This window comes from Opisthorchis viverrini (assembly GCF_000715545.1).
Source record: "Opisthorchis viverrini unplaced genomic scaffold opera_v5_412, whole genome shotgun sequence".
In the NCBI taxonomy this organism is placed as follows: domain Eukaryota; kingdom Metazoa; phylum Platyhelminthes; class Trematoda; order Opisthorchiida; family Opisthorchiidae; genus Opisthorchis; species Opisthorchis viverrini.
Genome location: NW_008752069.1, coordinates 22,045 through 44,386, shown reverse-complemented (window position 1 = coordinate 44,386; position 22,342 = coordinate 22,045).

Below are 22,342 nucleotides of genomic sequence, written 5' to 3'. Positions count from 1 at the left end.
GTCCATGATCTACAGCTGAAAGTTGTTCGACATGGCAATGTTGTAGAAGAACGACTTATAAAATAAAACACCAGATACATGTTGGAGTTCTCCAAGGAACATGCAAAGCACACAAACCTGCACGACAATGCTGAACAGCTTGTGTGCATTTGCTTGATGAACAGCCTAGGTTGGCTGAGAGCAAAGGAGGAATGTGGAAATGTTCTTCCAGTCAGAAAGTTAACTGAAGTCAATGCCATCGTGAAACCGATGATGCATACTTTACACATGAAAAATGAAGGCACAGAAGTCGGTGATAACCGTCGGAAAATTGTAGCTGGTTACGGCATTCATAGAATACACGTTCGTTTCACTCTCATGTGAATAGTCTATCTCCCATCCTGGAAAAAGTATTCTTGTGAACATACAAAATAGTGGAAGCACTAAACTCGAGCTTCGCTCATGTTAGTACTCGTGGGTAGTACATATCACCAGCCATGTCGAGCTCTGACCATCGGAGATCTAAAGTACGAGGCGAGTGTGTTACCCCTGAACAAGTGAACATATTGAGATTTGGGCGATATGACTGCTTAACTCTTAAATGACAGCGGTGTGACGGTGAATGGTGGCAGCCGAAAAATTCAGGCTAGTGGCTAGTCATGTTTTATGCCATAGCCAGCTATGAATTATTGTTGAACTGATGGAGAGATGGTTTACTGCGACAGTGTTGCAGGTGAATACGTAGTTAACACCATCCCTACGGCTGCTGTCTAGGCTCGGGCAACCCGAGAGTATCTCAACCCTAGTGCTTTCTTGGAATAACAGAGGAGCTAAGTACCGAAAAGGTATAACAGCTGAATGATTTTTATTACTTTATTAAGGAAAGGTTACTAGACTGATCTTGATAGAATGGAGCCGTGGCTTGCCCATGCACTACTTAGTTCTGAATTCCTAGTTTGACTGGTATTGCATAACAGAGCAGTAAAAAGCAAACGTGGTTCACTGCTCATGGGGTTCCTGAAAACTCGTACACAATCCACGACCGGTTTCGCCCTTCTAATGACTCATTAGGTAGGCGCAGTTCTCGAGATTCCCGAAATCTTATGTTCTGCATGAACCCAAGTTACGCAGATTTCAACAAATGCACTCGTCTGCAAGTCAACTGGGTTTTCACGGTAGACTCGACTGAAGCTACATTACCAACTGAAACCTGGGGCGGCTTTGTGACCCACATTCAGTTAAAGTATATCATAAATGAGAGCTATAAATTAGTCTCCCTTGAAAACCCAGTTGATATCCAAATGATTTTATTTTTCGAGGTCTCGTTCTTTTCTTGCGCAATTATTCTGATTATTCTACACCAACAAGTGCCGTGGTGGAGTTGATTTCCTCAGGATGGAAGCACCTGAATTGTCGTGACTGAGCAAGCTTATTTCATATGACACTTGTCCGCGTTTCAAGTGCCGGAAGAGCCAAGTGCTTGCACCGATGGATGAACTAAAGTAGAAGCAAAGATCAAGTAAAGTACTCTTTTCTTTTGATAGGAACCAGCAAAGACAATGATCCTTGAAACAAGAGGAGTTAGTTGAAGTATAGTGGAATAAAACAATGTCAGAATACCGAGTTTTATCATTCAATTTTTCGGGCACTGCAGTTGACCTTCAGGCGGACTGCTCAGACGGAGTGACGTGAGTGTAAACTCTGTAAATCATGTACCTACTTACAACTACACTTATTTTTGTCATTGATTTGGGTCAATAAATGCAGAAGGGATGTAGAATCGTTAAAATAGATCAACGTTTATTATTTGTTCACTGAAAGTTACAGGACGATGCTGATCAGGTGACCCTCTGCTGATCCCACTTGACAGCTATCAGTTTGTCGCGACGCGCGCTGAATGAGTACCTGTTGTGTCTCTTAAACGCTTTCATACTGAGTCCATACTGAAGCATCAGAAACTGAATTGAACCAAAAAACTATCGGTAGTTTGAAATGCCTGCCCGCTAAAGATTCTGTGAAATATCTCACGATATGGCTTTGTTTCCCGCCTTGTATTAACAGGCAAGATGAGAGAAGCAGAACAAGCATAAACATGCCTTCTCAGGGCCATGGTAAACTGTAGTCGGTTCGGCAGTGCGACTTAGGTGAGAGTGATTTAACGCAAATGAATTGGCGGTTTAATGGCATTAGGTTTAACAAAACGAAAGTGGAGAACACAACTAAAGACTTCCTGTACTACTGTAACGGTGATACTACTGATGGGGGAGGCATGCAAGTAGTATGTTTTCTGGTAAATCCGCTTTGCGTCTCTTGAAAAGTGAGATCTGTTGCGGAATTTGTGGAGTCACTTTGTAGCATTTGTTTGGATTTGAGCAAAAGTCAATGAATTTCCAGGAAAACTCGGGAGGACGCGTTCAAAGAGGAGATAGATACTTAGTTTTTGTAAACAAGATGCATATGAGAGTTTTGTTCCCCTGTCCAACAGTCTGTAACTGTTCAGTTGGCATTTTCTTCCTCTGACTAGGGCATCAACGTATATTCTTAGTAAACGTCCGTCTTATCGCCATGGTTCTCAACGACTAATTGTAGCAATGGGCCCCAATTTCAATGATCCGGTCGGTGTAAGTTGTTGAGCACGTACCTGAATGGATAACATTCACGGACTGTGTAATCAACGCTGCATACTCTTCCAGTTATGCAGGACTACCAATAGTGTTGTTTGTGAGTTGACATCCTGGTACGAAAAAAAGGATTCAATGTTTGATAATCCACTCATCAAAACTCTCTTCTTCAAGCAGCATTGAATGAAGTAAAGGCATGTCTTTGCCTTTGTGCACTTGAGTGACAACAGGTTTTTTGGTGGCTACTCTCAAGCTGAAGGTGCTGTTGCGATTTGGCGCGACTGATCAACTCGATGAAGTTCAACCAACAAAAATTCCACTCGTGGACTTTTCGAATTGGTTAGGTTATCGTACTGAGTAGAGACCAATGAGTCCCACCCTCGCGTTTTTTATAAAAAGGCAAATCTTGCCTAAGAACGTCAACTGTGAGCACCATTTTCCTGAAATGTTAAACAGCTTATTCAGTTTAGCACATTTAAACCCCTGCTTCCCAATTTGCATCCCTTTGTTGTTCTTTGACTGTCAACCCATCAGTTTGACTGGTTTGATTTACAGTAGCCCACTCCGTCAGGTGATCGGAGAGGAACGGTGTCAGTCGGGTAGGATCATTCCCGTACGTGCGATGCACAAGACTGTTATGACTTTACCTTTGTTCGCTTTTTCTTGCGACTTGGGAGAACCAAATGAGTTAGGGTCTACAAGGGGCTGGTCATAGTTGCGGAGGAAGGATATCAAGATAGGATAGCCGCTAACAAGTTCTTTCACAGCCCCAAAGCAACTTGATAACTGTGAATGAGACTACGGTTTTCCCGTGTAATGGGTAAAACCAAGGAGGCTGTGTCCCGTCTGAGTGACAGCTAATTCCAGTGCTGATCACGCACTCACCATCAACCGCTTGTGTTCACTCAAAGGTCGGAGGGTTGCGGATTCGAAACTGACTTTCATGAGATCAGCAGTGCTGGTGATTCTCAATGACGATGAAATAGCTGTACAGTACTTTTCAGATTTTCAGTACAGATTGTCTCCATTGACAGGCTGAGATCAGCCACTTTCGTTACTACCAACACAAGAACCCCATCTTTGACCTTTCTTCGGTGTCTTTTCCAACATTTGAGCGTTGTATAACATCATGAATCAGTAACGTGCTTTTTTAAAAGATCCACCCAATTAATGATGTGAATATGGCCGAATCTGAGACTGAAATATGCTGCGAAATTTCTACAACTCATCATCAACGATGTCTGGGGCGATACATTTGCCAAGAAAACTTTTGGCGCTACTGCCAACAACAACAGCTGGGTGATGAGACAGTGAAAACGCAACTGGTTATATTAGTTAAAACTTTGAAGTCAATCACAAGATTTGGTATCACGCTGGGGCAAATAAATGAACAAAAACTACCTTCGACTGTTAGATTAACACTAAATTGCTCTATTGATGCACCCCAAATGATCACATCTGTGGTGAAACAGTTTGCTGCGATATAAGCCGGTCAGGGGTAGGTTGTCCGAATTACACATCAGAAAGCACTGAGGTCAGTTGCATCGGAAAGTAAAGAATGATACATGCATGCTTATTAATTATCGGTACCCATTTAACCCATTCAGACAACAGCTTCTTCAAAAACGAGGCTTCCTGCCGTTCGAATTCAAACAGCCTAAAAATTCTCGGGTTTAAAAAAACTGTCCGTCCATTCGTTTGGGCCGAAAACCAGGGGAAATCACCGCAGGTGTGCAAAGGAAACTGCTATGGGTGTTCACTGGTTATCGGTAGGCGCCTTCACAGCAGGTTGACCAAAAGTTCTAATTTCCTGCATATCAGACAACTAGAAATTGGCAACTGGCAAACAGAAACACAAGTTTTATGGAGGTAAAGAAAACCTGAAATTAAACCTGGTGTAAGCGGGATATGTCATTCTTAAAGTTTTTGAAAAATCCTTCTTGGGCTTCGTCAGTAGTCGTAGTTCCGCCATATTTGTGTCCCACTCGAACCCGAACCGGACTCAGTTCGTGAAACACGCACAAACAAGTTAATTAAATTTTTGGGATCCCTAACTGAACCCCAGATGAACAGCCTCACGTACTAGTTTGGTCGATATCTTAAATAGTACAGTACATATTCTAGACGAAAGGCACGACGCATGACATTGCTGGGTATGCTTCGTTAGGAAAATGCATTGCGATAAATCGAATATCTTCTCAAATGAAACAGCAGAGGGTCTTTCTACATCATATCTAGTGAGAAAACAACGTCATACAAGCAAGATTCAGCCGGATTCAGTTGGGTCTCCTAATTTGGTTTGCAAATGAGCATAGTTCGCGACAATATACAGTATAAATGTGAGAAGTGCAGCGAGTTCCTCAATGGAAAGCATCCGTGTGACCTGACCATCGTATTCATTTCTGAGGGTCAGCGACCAAATTCTTAGTTGCTTGTGAAAAACGAACGTCTCCCGAGTCAGTTTTGTTTTACTTTAGGCGAAAATTTGTTACACTAATTTGTACTTCATGTCATTCACATTAATGAGTTTGCACACCTTGTAGTTTATTCGTTGAACAATGAGCACTAGGAAGGGAATGGTAACAGGGTACTTTAATTCTAATTTTCCGGACCTTTTTGCAGGTATGTGATTTTTTTCGTGATCAAACTATTAGTTCCACTTTGCTTGTCATTCGCTGTTGCATCTTCCATCAGCTTGTTTCACTTATCATCCTTATCTCCATAGAAAAATGGGACACGTTTTTTCCGGTAATTTCATCATTAATCAAACGCTCAGTAATAGGGTAAACAAAATTGGAGAGATTTGATTTCAACTCGTTAGAATGTATTCTAAAAAGTGCATGAGCAAAGTCGGGTGAATGTACCCTGATTTGTTGACATTCTGATATTCCTCTATGCCCGAACTGATGATCTCTTTGCATTTATCATGAGGGAAGAGCCTACTTGATACCCGATTTGAAGGCAAAGTAGTCGGCAAAGAACGGTGTACCAAGAAGCGCGATTAACTTGCAATAAAATCCCCTTGAACAGCTGAAGAATGTATGGTATCACGAGACTCCAGGAGGTATTTGGGGACAGATTAATCCTTTCTAGGTCTACCAGACCAATTCAAGTATGTATGATCTGAGATGCAGAAGATCTCCGAATGTCAATGTTCTGATAGCGCTACAGCACATCAACTCTTGCACTGATAAACGTCAGTCGTATTACATTAGCTGAGCAGCGTTTCGGAAAGCCTCACCAGCTGAAACACACGGTTTTCAGTTTATTTTTGAGGGACGGGTACAAGTGATCATTCCTACAAAAATCCCTGGTACATGATTATCAGGCTCACTAATGAACTTTCCTCGAACCCATAGTGTTTTGATGTGATGTTTGTCGCGTTATATGAAAAAGGAAGACCAATCACCTTCGCGTCTGCTGTGGTGCCACCCACGACAACAAAATGACATCGTATAAGATGTATGTCTTTGTAAGTAGGACCAGAAAGCTCAGGTAGTATCAGGAATGTGAATCGGAGGTAACGAATAGACCTAATCGAAAATCGATTGCCATGGAAAGCAGCATTTGCACTTCCTGATTTCTAAGAACAAGCCATCCAGAATCCTCAAAAATGTGTAATTTGGTAATATCAGTCCGATGAAAACCATCGCGGGAGCGGGATATCACCGTCAATTCAATGAAAGTCCCAATATAGGTAGCTGAATCATTGTTTGTAAAATGAGGCGATTTAGGGGACTTTGGATCGATATTATTTTCTCTGTATGCTTATGTTCTTCAAAACACATAAATTATCCCTAAAAACAGAAATGTATCCTAGATTCAAAAGTAGCAGCTCAGCACGATCATCTGGTGGTTTAGAATCATTTTTAGATTGCTGAGTAATCGTTCGATGCCTGTTTGACAGTTGATTCTCCATACAAGTGGATCGATTTCAGACCGAGCGAGAAATGCAACACAATGCATTCAAAAGCCATCAGTCGGGACAGCATGACAAACAATCTAAACTGGCGAGCATTTCCTAAATCACGTGACAATTTTGTCCTGTCTAAATTTAGAACAGCAGAGATGGAGAGTTATTGTGCTACCTGAAATCATTTCATTGGAAAACGTCGAATAAATTTGTTCTGAACGTTTTTGTTTATATTTTCTACGTGGTGTTTGAGGTATAAAAGGCCCGTAAATTACTTTCAAATCCAGTTGCATTCAAATGTTCTGGGATATTCGCTGACACAGAAACGAAACCCAAGATGGCGGTTTGAGAATCCGACAAAGTAAGTTGCAGTAAAAGAATGCAGCTCTCTTTTGACAGCTGTGAGCAAAACAGATTGAGTTTGACAGGTATTTTACATATATATGCAGTGGTCCGCCATCCGCTTCCAAATCGGCCTCTCACGTTGATCTAAGCGAATAGCAGATAATGCCACACGAGGTTTGTGCTGAGCCCCGTCTAGGACCAGTTGTAAAATCGAAATAATAAGACTGGGTGGTGAAGAGTTCGTCATACTGGTGGCCCCATAACCCTCAAGCCACCTGTAGAGATTAGACCTAGGGTATGCAAAAAGTGATCTTCTGTTGAACCGCAGCACCGCACTGCTGAATGATGCCCGAATATTGAACAAGGGTTTGAATCGTGCAGATGGTTATATATATATATATATATATATATAAGGAAATGAAATGGACGTTTTATGCAAAATTGTGTATCCCTCAGGCCGACTGTTATTGCTCCTGCCTGAAGGCTCCCGTTTTCGGCCTACTGTTATGCACCGCTATTGCTGGAACTCCTCAGGTGTTTGTGCGCTGTTTGGCGGGTTCCTGATCGCTCTCCACCCCGCGTGTTTTTGGCGGGTACAGTGAATCAGTAGTCCGATTCTAGCTACCTTTTTAAGTTTGTCCACACCACTGTATTTCTTACAGTAACACACCCAACACACATGCATATGGTAAGCAAGTGCTTTCCATCACTCAGGCTAGTTGCCTCTAGCATGGTTGTAAGCTCAGCCATTTGGACTTCGCAGTGTTAGGATGGGCTTCAACTAAATCGCGAAACAAAATTATAAAAAATGAAAATCCCATCTATTCAGCCTATCAGCCTGCCTCGTTTCAAACCAACCAACTTCACTTTGACTGAACAGACTACATTCGGTTCATTCAGTGATTTTTTCTTGGAAGTGCAAGCTCAGGTAGCAGAATGTGATTGCGGCATTTAGCTTGAAAATCATTTGGGCGATTACTGGAAGTAAATTACCCAATCTCCAAAAGATGCTAATTTTACTGAGTGACAAGACCTTTCAATGCGCTTGCCACTTATGTGCTTGCAGAAGATTCAACTAGTATCAGCGATTCTATTCTGTCCAATATTCTGTTCCAATATCCGACCAACTTGCTCGCAAACAGCTTTAAACTTCAGCGATTCAGCCTCCAAAGGAGGAATAAATTTTGATTGGTGGTAGGCGAACACCTAAAAGAACGCTAGAGGATTTGCTCGAGCCCGTATTCTTCCGGAGGCTGGCCATTCCTTTTGGTCTCCGCCACCTTGGCAGAAAACTGCGTTGTCCAAATATGAACGCGGATTCCCTATTGCCACTTGGTACTCTCGGTGGAAGCTGCTAAAAACGACCGTAGAAGGGCATAGAAAACATAGAGAGTACACTAGCTAGCCCCCAAAACGGTTGACGTGGTCAGACCCAGCAAAAACTCACTAAGCCTCATACAAATTTCAGTTCATATAAACATACATACATAAATATACGTCATGTACAAAAATGATCATATGCATTATCAGGTGTCCAATCTCAATAACCTCTACAGAGCCCACCACAGCACTGCAGCCGACTTTAGTCAGTGAAACCGAGCTTTCTTGGAGGCCAGTGAATACGCATCAATCAACACGAATTACGACCTACTTCCAGCTCCACATAGAACTTTCTGGCAAACCAGAACCAACTCAATGGGTGACATTCTGAACCACGCTTTCACCATCTGGAAAGGACAAACTGCCCTCAGTTGAGCCTACAAATACGGCCCTGCTTGCACGGGCATGTAAGTAGGTGAAACAGGAAGGAAGTCGGTACATTTTGACGGTATGAATCCATTTGCCATTACCGGGCCATCCAACTTATCCTCCTTTAAGGCACCCTTCAGTTAAGTACGCCAACTGGAACATGAGACGGCTTTTGTGCAGCCAAGTTAATTGAGAAGACCGTTAACACCAAAATAATTTTCAAATGAGTGTGGTCTGTGACATGCAGTTTGATGTTCAAGTAGAACATAAATTTAATGAAGACGCGGGGACCACAACGACCTGGTGAGCCTTCAGAAGAGCAAAACCGATGGCCGAGGATTTTTCAGTAGTCTTACGAGTAGTGCCTTCTATCGAGAAATATACTAAGAAATCTCGAATGTCGCTCGAAGCGAAACGCGAAAAGGTCTTTGTTCAGCACGTCTATTTGAACAATATTACGAAAGACTGATAGAGTTCAGCTTCTCGTTAGCACCGAAGTGATGTGAAAATTTGTGTATTCCGCCAATATACTTCCATAAGGTTCAGAAACTCGACCACAGTTACATACTTTCACACGTCCTGTAGAATTTCAGTCACTGATGTTTTACCTATGCGTTCGTTTGTACACCGATTCTCATTGATTATCGTGACGTTATGCCGGTGTTCAGAAATTAAGTCAGTCCTGATCATTCTGCCGCTGTATCGTTTGTTCAAGACATCCCAAATCACCCACAAACGTTGATTCATTACTGACTACCATCAAAGTAGCCTCTGCATGAGTAAACACCCCCAACCAGGTAAAACAAATATCTTCTTGACGGGGAGGACATCTTTTGGCGGAAAGATGGATTTTCAGTGCTTCTAACGCCAATATTTAAACACGGATCCCGGTTGTTTGCTTGACTACTTCACTGATAGCCATTTGTGACTCTATCGTACACACCTTCGAATTATCGCCCCTGAAACACCAACGTATCTTCATCACCGAGCTTAAATCCGGCATTTTCTGTCTCCCCCTGTAAGTGTTCCTGGAGCGAGACAATGAGTACCGGGTGCAGTCACTCTATAGCTGTCACAGACGGTTGACCAGTCCTCACTATGTACAACCTGGAAGCGTTTGAGATCATGGGTATTTGATTACGGCATTCAAAGACCATTGACCAAACTGGCTATTGGTTTTTTCACATGGTAAGATAGATGGACACAGTTTGCTTCACTTCGTATCCGTCGAGGTCCATGCCGCGAGGTTAACTCGAAGGGAAAACTTCAGAAAAGCCGTATGACGACGAAAGCTTGTGTCGGGCATGATTCAGTGCGATCCAAGGTGCGTAATTTGAAACCACCGGTTCATTTACACTACAACATGGTCAGATAGGGTCACCGACCAGTTTTCCGTCCGAGTCCAGGTAACTTTGATATCCACGTCAAGTGACTTTTTTGGCTAGTTGGTTCCAACCCGTTGTGTAGACGACTGGTCCATGGTGTCTTCAACCCATGTGCTGTAGACTAACGAGGCACCTCAACCGTCTTACCGACGATGATGTTCTCGAATTTGAAATATTTAAGTTGCAGGAAACTGCCTGCCCATCTACCAGGTCTGGAAACAGTAGAAAACCAAAAAAAGTGAACAGTTTGTCACAGCTAAGTTTGTCGCAATGTTATGGTCCATCAAGGTGCATCCGGGAACAAGTTTGATCGACACTTCACCCTGCTGTTTCAAAGCTGTTCCGTATTTTACTCGGACCACATTATTGGGAGTTTAGCACCACTTCTAAGCAGACTAATTTGTCTCACCAACACCTCCTACCATGTCCAGGTGCATTTTTTATGTTTTTATCCGTAACGCACTGTCCATAAAAATCACTCCCCCACAAAATGATTTCACCATTCAAGAGGTTGTTCGCGTCAAAGGTCACGTGAAAAATTCCTAAAATTCCTGCAAGCAGGGGCAAGTTTGCCAAATGCCTTCAGCATTTTCTGGAATTTGTTCATTCTGGATTTCTAATGGCACGTATTTTTTCAAGTTTGACCGCTAAAGCTTATTCCAAGGGGCATTGGAACTGAAAGCAAGTCTGAACTCTGGTAATACCCAAATGCCGACTATAAGGTGATTTCACATCAAGCCTGATCTTCGTTTTATTCTGTCTGCTAAATTGCCCTCAGTACAATTTCCCGCACGACAATTCTGTGTCAGTTACGTGAACGTGAATGGATTCATTTTAGATTCACCTGACCATGTTTGACAATTCATTGTTGTTAATGTCATTAGTCAACATGGACTAATCGATTCGAGAAATGCAGTGGTCCTTTTGAAGCCACCAGACATCACGTGTCACGGTACGATTGGAAATTAACCGTAAACTTCAGTAGCAATGACGTCATTGTCCCGCTTTTCCACTGAACTGTGATATGTGACGTGGTGACGTTTGCTGAAGCACCCAAACTGTTTCACGTGTATTGTGTCTGGCTGGAAAAAACTGCTTGGAATTGTAAGTACCCTGCTACGTTTGCGCTGTCTGCGGTGAATTATACTGGAGTTTCCCTTGAGTGTCCGTCAATTTGGTTTTTGCACCAAACTCATAGGCCTTTGGAAGATTTTCAGTGATGAAAGCAAAGTGCTGTACCACAGCTGTACACAGCTGAATGAATACTTCCGTCAAGAAAGTTGTTCCCCATGAGGTTGAGGTCAGCAATTTGCCCATACACTGAAGAAAGGACACTACGAGTAGAGAAAATTTATCGCATTCCCTGGGGAGGGTAAACTTTATTTAGGCGCTCTTTGTGGAAGTCAGCATCAATGTATCGGATAGCGAAAGTTGAACCAAAATCGAGGGCTTTCAACAGTTACTCTGTAAACAAAATATCCACTGGTCCGTGACTACGTTTATCGGTTTCTTTGAATTTGCCATACCTCTTGCAGAAAATTTTTGATTTTTGAATGTCAATATTGGTCAGTATTTCAAAGTTGACCGCTCACGGTACTTGGCAGCCTGAATTGCGCCTGCTAGCACCAGTGCTAACTGCAAGAAGAGTCTTCAGCAACCTTACAAGTAGTGTGCTTCGTCTGACCGCTTGATTGGTTTGAGCCCGCTATCAGAGAAGCCTCATCAATTTGCCCTCCTATACCCATCTATTCCATTAGTGCTTCAATTCCAAAACCTAATAACGCTTTGCAGTACCACTCAAAAATAACGATAAGAACATTTTGTCCTCTAGGATCAACTTTGGTCTTGGATTCGCTTTAGCGATAGTTTGCAGAAGCCCTTCACCTTCTGGGTTTTTCCTTAGGTAGACGCTGACTGTTCAGTGACGAAGAAGGGAATAGAACAAACCCATCTGGACCTGAAAGAATACTCGTTTTTATTTTACCTTTATCTAATTGGACATCGATGTTTTCGTAGCACTGCAGAAGCCAAAAGACTACGAGTTGTTTGTGATCAAGGGATGTGAACAAAGAGCCTCGTAACAAGCAAGAATTGCTAGATCATTGAATGAGGTTTACTCGTTTGCTGTTCGCTTGTTCCAAAGCCGCCTCCAAAAAACGGGACTTTCCATCCAAAAACGTAGTTGACAGAAATTTACGAGAACAGGCCGACCCTTGGTAACTCGAAGTGGAGTTAGTTAATGGTAAGGCAATAGCTACGGGGTCCACACGCTTTCATGGTTGGCGTCCACAAGTTTCCCTCTGCATATGCTTGGAACCCCCAAACGACATAGCACATAAGTGGTCCGAGTAGCGAGTACTAGATGAACTCAAGCTGCTTTAGGGCTTGCAAAAATATGGGACCTGGAGGTTAGAGCTGCATTTTTGTAAAGTCTCGTCAGCACTCTGAGTGCTCCAGAGACATACTCATCTGGAATCTGGAAATTTATGCAAAAAAAAATGCGTAGATCAAGGTGGTAAACTTTTCACGTTTTTTATGCCCTTCATGACAAGAAGATCGAAACAAATTAGATGAAATATGTCAATTCTCCATATTTTAACACACCCTCACCGCCAGTGACAACCTGAAAAATTATCCATCAGTAGTGCTGAACACAAGTCTCTGGATGAGTAAACCAGAACGTCAATACCTAGTTCGGAGTTTACGACAAAAGTGGAACAACTAGTTTGATTTTCAACTAGCAGTATTGTTTAATTTTAGCAGTATTGTCCATTACAAGTAGCAACTGTCAAGCAAATCGTAAAATTCTGATCGTATGAAGTTGCAGTACCAGTTTCGTTTCGCAGCTGTCGATGCGCTGCGGATTATAATTAACCCTATCGATTTAGTTTTCAAAAGGAAGAGTCAGAACGGGAAGCGAATACACCGTTTTCCTCTCAGTTTGTTTGCATGCAAGTATTGATTGTATCCAACCGGATTCACACATCGGTTCTGTTGCGTGAACACACAGCTATGCACGGCGGGAAACAAACATATAAACAAAATCAGCAGAAACTTAACTTGAAATAAACTTGACTATTACAGAGGTAGAAAAATGATAGCAACATAGAGTATGACTCTTTCTTCTCAGAGATCATTAAGCTAACTTCTGATTAATTTAAACAAAATTAGTGTGCAAATGGAAAGTATTCGCAAACTGTGTACAATTTGGGTTCAAGTAGAAGATAAATATGATGGGAAATGTGACTGTCTGATGAGTGGAACAAGTGGGGGCTGTCGAAGTCTTCAGAAAGCTTATGAAACTTCATGAAACCTCATGCTCCATCAGAGAGAATAACCTAAACCCACATGAGAACCAACTGCTCGAAAACGTGTCCTTGAGCACTCGAATCAAATAGAGCTACCATTGTCTTTCACTTAGTTCCAATTGGTGAACGAAATATCACCGTCTGAAGATCTGGCACATCTTAATCCATTCTTCTATAGCAACCAAAAGGTGGTCCACGGGATGTTAACATTTCATTTGGTTTCAATGATCGCAGTATCGTAAAGCACGTGTGACAACTAACGAAGAGAAACCGCGACACGTTGTTTGGGCAACAGTATGGGTGGAATAATATTAGCTACAACGCGGATAAGAGCTTCCAATCAACACAAGGCTACTCTTACGAATTTAGTCAGAATCATCTGACTGAACGCTAGTGATCCCGATGATGGACTGCGTAACCAGACTGCGAATGAGCAGCTAGCATCGTACGCTGTTCCCATAAAAGACATTATTCTATCAGTGTCAGCACAGGTTCACATATCGATTGTTGTGGGCTCCCTGTTTGCAGCTTTCTCAGATTTTCAGATACTCGTTGTGAGAGACCTTTGCCTGCTCCATTTGTTTAATAGTCCCCCCCGGCTGCAGGACAGCTGGGAGGATAATATATGAGGCAAAATGACATGACGCATCCTCATAGCTAGCTAAAATCTAGCATTCCAGGTGGCTGAAACCAACCCTAAACCTGTAGTTGGACAGGATTTGTTCAAGGATGACCTAGTCTGTGGCCATATGTTCGTTAAGTGGTCACCTTTGAATGGCAGACATACCAACTTCACCTTTTGGAGGCGAGGTTCGGCCATCCACCTAACTTCTAATGTGTAGAGTAATGAGCCTTTCAGACTAACTGTTTGCTATGAAAGTAGTCAGTAGTTAAAGGTCTTCGGACAGAAGACAGGTACTGCTAAGACCGAGTTGCTGAATAGAGATTTTCATCAGTCTCAGTGTACTCTTAAGTACCTTTTACACCTTGATATTTGCGTTCCGATAGGTCTAATCTGAGTACCCTGCTCTTCTGTTAAGGCCCCGTGGAAAATTAATAGTCGAGGTTACCTGAAAACTTGCTTTTCACCCATGCGTGAGATTTCATATGTCATGTTCATCTTGCGCATCATCCACCGGAAAACGTATTGCTCATTCTGAATAGGTAATCCCCTTGTTCATTGGCACAACATCGGAACCTTTGTTCATTTTTTGAACAGAAGTGATGCCATGGCTTGCAGTTAGCTGATAACGCCCGAGTGCAGACAATGACTGTCCAGTTGGAGGAGGTAGAAATCACCCAGCTATCATAGGTAAATTCGAAGCATTCGTCTGTCCTAACATAAGTAATTTTCATGTTTCTAATTCGACTAAACACGTGCGATCTTTGAAACAAACCTTATATTACCCCACCTCCAATAAACAGTGTGCCGTTTCCTTGATTGAACATAATACTTGTAGAGTTGCTAAAACTCTTGGACACCCCACCGGTTTCACACTTCATGGGGCACATCAGATAGCTATTGTCCTAGAGTTTCCAACAACCTAATGCTTCATTTGTACACGAATTCTATGCAACTGGTGAGGTAAAATCACTTGCAGATTAAATTGGTTAACGGGGATTCACTTGAATCTCACGTTTGCGGCTGCATCCAAGTGCCGCACAAAGCCACCAGGGTATTGCGCCTGCCCGATGAGCTTCAAGAAGGGTGAAACGGGTCGTGGCCTGTCATATCCTTTCACCAACATTGTGTTCCGTGAAGAAAATATTCTACAATATATCGGGTGATGGCTCAGTGGTTAGAGCGCGAATTTACTGACTGGAAGGTCCGTAGTTCGAACCCGACCTCTACCTCTCGACTTCCCCTGTCTAGACTTGGCCAACCTGGCAGTATCCCAATCCTAGTGCTTGTTTGTGGTGGCATAGCAGTTAAGCACCGAAAGGGTGCCTACAAATGAACAATTTCCACTTCGATATCGATTGACATATCAACTGAAACATTAGGTGGCCATTGTGCGGCACATACAGTTGAAGATTATCGTAAACGAGAGTTTCATCTGGCATTCAGCCGAGTCCCACCAACTTACTATGCAAATGAGTGTATTTCACCAAGTATGCCGGTTTCTTTTGATGTTTCACACCAGATGCTACATACCTGCTTCGTAAATATTGCACGTTTTGGGTTCACAACTGATGAAAACAAATAAAATGTTTGGATCTCGCAAGCGTTTCTTTTTGAGACTTCAACGAAAATGGGAAAATGGCTTGATAAGGTCATTCACAACGAGTCATAAACCCGTATTAAGGAGGTTTGAGTGAAACTGGAAAAACTTGTGAGGAAAAACTCCGAGAAACACTTATCAAGATGCTTTCTACCCATAGCAGCTCCAGCTGGCTATCGAACGGCGAGAAAACGATGCCATGACAAAAATCAGGCGAGTACAAGAAACCGAACTGCACGGGATTTCAATAAACAATCAATGAACGTCTAATCAAGAAGTTATTTAGTCTATTGGTAGTGAGCGAAGTCAGTCTATGCTGAAAAGTCAAGAAGCACAGTGCCTCTCGACCAACATCCATCTTAAACAACCACAAACTTATGAGAAAGACGGAGTAATCCAACGCAGTCCAAACACAAAAGAAGAAGCTAATCCGAAACTTCTTCGACTCGCGGACTTCCGCATGGATATATTCCCCAAATTTGATGCACCGATAGACCAACATTCTCAGTGAATCCGCATAGTATCCCCGAAGTCTGAATTTGTGGTCGAAACAACGGAACGATAGAGAGAACGTTCCATGCCATGAGTTATCAAACCCAAGCGGTTGTTCGTTTCGTAGATTATACCTTGAATAAATTGGGTTTTGGTTGAAAATTCACGTGAACCCCGCTTTCAAAATCAAAATTTTAATAGAAATTAGCTATAGAGAACAGGAATGTACTATCGGGACTTTCAAAAATCAGGAGGTCCACATCCACCCACTACTCGCTTGTCGTGGCGACCACCGAAAGAACCAAAAGAATAGTTAAATGCAGAAGCTGACCAACAGTATGAAGACATAATCAGATACCTTGAAAGGAGACTTGCGAAACGGTGGCTAGTCAGTAGCATTTGTCAGGAGAACCCAAAGTGCATGAAATTCGGCTTACACACTCATCTGCATACCAATTTGGTTCTGATGGGAACCCAGCTGAATCTCTCATTTATGACGTTCTCCATAGTGCTTATCAGTGCGTAACCTTGACAGTTCCAGTGTCCTTGTGTCATGACAAGGGGGTTGTGAGAGTCATATTTTCTCGCTCCCTGCCACCACTGACGCAAAAGCGTGGCATAAGACATTGAACCACTAGCTGGCTCGTGCACCAGGCGTCATCTGCCAGGTGGTGTGGTCTTAAAGTACGATGAATAGGACAGATAGACTTGCTTGGTACTATAAGCCAAGTCACTATGCAGTTGGCTGAGCTATCTGGGGGACATGACATTCGCAATTTAGCTGAAGCTGCGGTTGGTCCCGTGGCTCCTGACCAGAAAGTGCGCCGCTTCAGATCCCACAGTACTTATCAACTGCTAGTCCCGCTTGGTGGTTTTCTGAAGTTCTCATGCGGTGTATCCAGAACAGGCAGCTTCTTTTGTAATCTAACCAAAAAATCGCCTATTCTAGGTTTCACAGGCATTTGCCATGAGTCTGTTGACGCTCAAGAATATGGTACAAAGAGACTGTAAGCAAATTCAATTTTTTGCCACTGAGAAGCCTATACTTTGGAAAGGTACGAGAAAATCTTTAGAATAGACTATTTTCTGAGTTCACCTGTCAAAATTATGATGTAGTGAAAATGTGGAGCCACTTCATTTCTCTTCTGTGTGAGGATAATAATGTCGAATAAGCAAGAACCTTCCTGAGACGTTTCTTTTACGTGGGAGATTGCTAGGTATCGCCATCAGCCCGATTCTTTGGACATGCTTTTCTGAGATATTAGTTTCTTGCCAAAATGCTTTCACTGTGATTACTTCTTCTCTGGTTTCCCACTAAGTTTTAATTAGACTGAAAGCAGCCCAAACAGAGAATCGATAGTTTTGTACAGAGGCCAAGTGATACCAAAGTGGATACACACTTCCGTTTATATTAGCACCAGTCAAAGTAATTTTGCTGTTGATACGGCATAAAGGAAGTTAGAATGATTGGTTGTCAGACCCCTTCTCGACGGTAGTAATAAGATGAATGCAAGCGGACTACTAATGTCCCCATTACAGACTCTGAGAACTTCATCAGTAATTTGCGCCAGATAATTTGCAAACAGTAGTCATACGGAATTAGCAATAATCGATGGCGCCCCGTTCCCCTCCTTCATTGCATTGAACCCCGCGGAACGCCATCGTTTCCGGTCTCAGCCATTCTAATTGCGTCTATTGTTAAGGTCACATCTAATAACTCTTGACCCCGTTTGGCCTGAACGTAGGACGACCCGGTGATATCCGCCTTTCTTTTCGCCGTTAGCCCGTGTTCTATACTTCATAAAATGTCCTTTCCTCTCTAAGCGGTCGGATTAAGGATATCAATGCTGCCTGCCAGTTAGCCTCTAGTGAACTTGTCAGTGTGAAGAGAAGCGGACAGCAGGTCGATCTGAAAGCTAAAATAATTCACATAACTTAAAACGGATGCCACACAATGTGGCCTTCACTGGACTCTTGTTGAAGAGGTTGACCGTGATATGAGGAAAAGTGGTCCTCAGAGAGAGAGTATCGGGGCATCCTTCGATGACTGTACTGTGAAATTTAGCCTACTGTTTGAAGACCTAATGCGTCCTGATGAGAACGATCCATTAGCACCTGTTAAAGATATAGCAACCAAGTTCAATGAAGCTAGCTGTTTATAAAACTTCGCCAGGTTCCCGAATACCTCTGGGAAGGCCGATTTTATAAAATCCAAAATTCTTGTTTCCTTTCGGGAAAAGATCACCCATCCAGTCACGCTAGTTTATGTTTCCATCGAAACAAAAAAGTGGCATTTTACAAAGAAACGAAAGCAGATGTCGGGTTTGTGGAACAGAAGATTGGTTCACTTACTTCTTAAACGGAAATGTTGAAGTTCGCTCTTCTTACACTACCGCATGCCAAGATAACCGCTCAGCTGTAACACTTTCAGCGCTTAGCTGCAAAGCCACCCAATAGAAGCACGAGGACTAAGATACTGCCAAGTTGCCCAAGCCTAGACAGAAGCACTCGAGATACCGGGGCTAGGTTCGAAACACACACACACACCTGTCACTAAGTTCGGGCAGATCTATCTCCTTAGGTACTTGCATCAGCGCAATCTAGCCTGAACTAAAATCCTTCAGCGGACGAATCGTTACAAATATCTGATAGGTGTCGGTTAAAATTCGGAGACTGAAATTGTGAAGTGAGTTATCATCCTGTCTCCCCTATCTCACTAAACTCAAGTTTATGGGTATATTGGGAAATCACCTCTAACAGAAGCATTATTACTGAACCTTGTCACCTGTAAAACAACAAATACCGAGCAGAACGTGTGCATGAATTATCCTGCCACTGTGGACTATGCATCGTGCTTTCAGTCGCAGTGACTATATTAGTATCCTCATTTCGGAACAAAATGTTTCATTCTTCAGTTCTCTCGATGAACACGTCATAGGCTTGAGCCGATTGATGTTCTTGAAATGCGTGGGTTACATCGGAAACTTCAAAGCTACTAAAGTAATGGCCTCGGTACCCGGATACACACCCTAGATTCTATAAGTGTAGTCGTTAGCAAAAGTTCAATATGGTTTTCGTGTCTATTACTTGTCGTCTTTTGGTGATTGATTTAACGCGACTGGACCATTGCATACATTATATGACGTTCCTTCTTAAGCGGTACCGCTTTCTGGGAGGAATTGGATGCCGTCCAGAAAGTCAAGGTGCCTTTTACTACTCAATAATTTATGTTCTATCCTATTTACGTTCTATCTTTCTAGATGATCCAATACCACCATTTGACATGTTCAGATTTACAAAACCTCTCTTCTGGACAGGTCGATTGAACACAGCTTGGAAGACAGTGCTGCAGTATGGACGAATGCACATGAAAACGCATACATACATACATACACCCTTTCCTTTACTCACTCACAAAAGATTCAGAGCATGACTTTCGCTTAAAGAGGCATGTCAAACCACTGAGTATGACAAACCTCAAACAGTTCAATGGGATTAAGTGAAGATTGAATAGTTTCCACAGGAGAATATTTTGTTGCAATCTCCTAGTTAAGGGTGAGTCAGCTCAGTCATACGTTTCCTATGTATGCTCAGTACAAACCATTTGGGGTACCTAATCATGTCACGGGCAACCTGAGACGCAGCGTCTTATTGTCCGTCATTAAACACAAATCAGATGATGCCTCCCATTCAGTTTTGACTAATTTGTGGGTGATAAGTCAGCACCGCTGTAGCTAACAGGGCTTGGGATAACAGTCACCTACAATAGAGTAAAGCATGCCAAGAAAGCCACCGAATAAGTTTTGTACCGGCATACACACCATCCTTTAGGTTCATTCAATCAAACGGACCCGTTACCGACCGAACTTTCAGCCGAAGGTTACCGGGAGTACAGGGTTTTCGATCTTCAAAGGGCATCATCTATATTTGAATATCTTCATGCCAGGCGACGAGAAACAGTGCAACAGATGTGAAAAGTCGCGGTGAATTTCAGCGATCTTCGATTGGGTTTCGCTTCTGCTGTAAACATTATGCAACTCACACCGGATGTGTCTAGGTGTTGATAGTATACCGCTACCACAGTAACTGGAGTAGCCACTAATAATAACGCCCTCAGAGAAATGCTCCTGTGATGGCACGTTGTTATGCAAACTGCATAGAAAATGAGCTGGTTCTCAACACCAAACGTTTTTCTTGTATTGTGTGTAGCTAAGCTTTAAGCAATCCTATGCACAGAGTCGTATCGCCATACATAATTGCGTGGAACTTGTGACGCTCTTGAAATGTGAACAGAAGTTAGGACTACGGTGTCATGGTTGATGGGCAAGATGTAGCGCTGATGAAACATCTACGAACAATTACAGACAGCGGGAACAGCTGTTGTTGAAGTCCTTCAGAAGGCACAGGATGACAAGTGTCAGTGATAACCAGAGATATTCGTGCACCTGTTTTAAGAGAACGTAGGTGCCAGTTTTACGAGTAATCATTCGTTCAGCTGTAGTACCTTTTCGGTGCCTAAAAGCCATGCCATCACGAGCAAGCACGAGGGCTGGGATACTGCCAGGTTGCCCAAGCCTAGACAGGGGAAGTGCGAAGGGAGAGGTCGTGCTCGAACCACGGACATTCCAGTCAGTAAATTCACGCGCTAACCACAGAGCCATGACGCCCCATTAATCATTAGAAGTACCAAAATCTGCCGACACGATGCGAAGCTACACTCGACCCAGTTGTTCGCACGTCCTCACTAAGGGACGAAGCAATCGTAAGCCTGACAAGGGAGATCTGTACACCACACAACCGACAATCACGACTCACCAGGATTCAATCAGCTCGAGATTTATGGCACAGACATGTGCCCTAGTCAGAAAAGCTACTTTTCACGAGCGATGTTACCGAGCGTAACGCTTTCATCATACTTGGTGATCTAGGTGCAAACTCTGTATAGATTCAAGACCCATTGAATAAAAAGGCTCCAAACTATTGTACAGAACCAGAAAGATGGGCCTGTTGAACATGCATCAACTGTCCACAGTTTCTCTACAATGGTCTCTTAGATAGGCAGATTTTTAGGAATGGAAGGAATCACCGGTAAGACCTCTAGAATTAACCCCACTAAATTGTTCCTTATGGGGCGATTTCAAGAAGCGGGTTCTGAGCACACGATTGGCTAGCATTAACATCTGAAACAGTGAACCAAAGAAGAACCAGCAGTTGCTTCTAAAGAAGTCCCAGTGTGGACTGCTTCCTACTACGAGGAAAGAATGGATACCTACACGTAAGAGGACGGTGGACAATCGGACCAGTAAACCTACCGATCCAACTTGTCTCAGCCGGTCAGTGAACTCAGTAAGCCTTTATATAAATCCGTAGATCTTCATATCAGTCATTTTTTAATAGTATTGGAGTTGGAGGACCGTTCTGACGCTCAAAAGCGGTTACTATAGCCTACCAACGTCTACACCGATTCAGTAACACCTAATTGGAGGTAGTGAGGATCACAGTTGCTGTTATAAACGAGACTGTTTTGAAACTGGACGGCTAGGTTAATGTGGAGACTCTCCCGCTTGGTCAACTGGATGACTGCGGGTTTCACGACGCCCGACATAGTTCTTCCCCACTTTCATACACAACTGAAGAGGAAAACGTTTAACGGTTGGGTTAATCATCCTTAAGGAAAACCAGCTAACAGGTGTGGCTGACACCGCGCGGCAACGCCACTACCCCAATACAGTTAGCACTTGCTTCTCCGCGTTCCCCACCGACTTATATCGCGAGCAGTTGGGCGGACCAGACGTTTATGCTCGATGCTGTTGGGGAGAGTTTGAATTCTTTGTAAACCATATCACACAACCACTCTGAACTCCATCCACAACGGCGACTGTCCAGATGTCAGGAATCATTCAAGCTGAGCAACTTGGACTTGAGTAGATACAGGACCGATTGTGGTCAATGAGCTAACTTGGTAGTGGTAGGTAAGTCCACTCATTTTTACTTCAGATCAGCTGGCACGTGTTGGATGAAAAAAACGCTTATTTAGCGACAGTGCAGGCGCACACAGCGGGAGGTTTGCCGGACAATGTGTGCACATGCGGAAGGCAGCGTGAAAAATAGTGGGTTTTCAGGGAATCGGCCAACTGTTTGTCAGTACAGGACTACTGCGCTTTCTCCTCTCCCTCGAAAACGATATCGTCTACCTATTACAGGTCGGCAAAGCTTTCGTCAGAGAAAACGACATCGTTTAACTATTACAGGTCGGCAAAGCTTTCGTCAGAGGCTAGTTAAACGTCGGGGTTCGCCTCAATTTCTCATCGAGCGCGAAATTAAATAA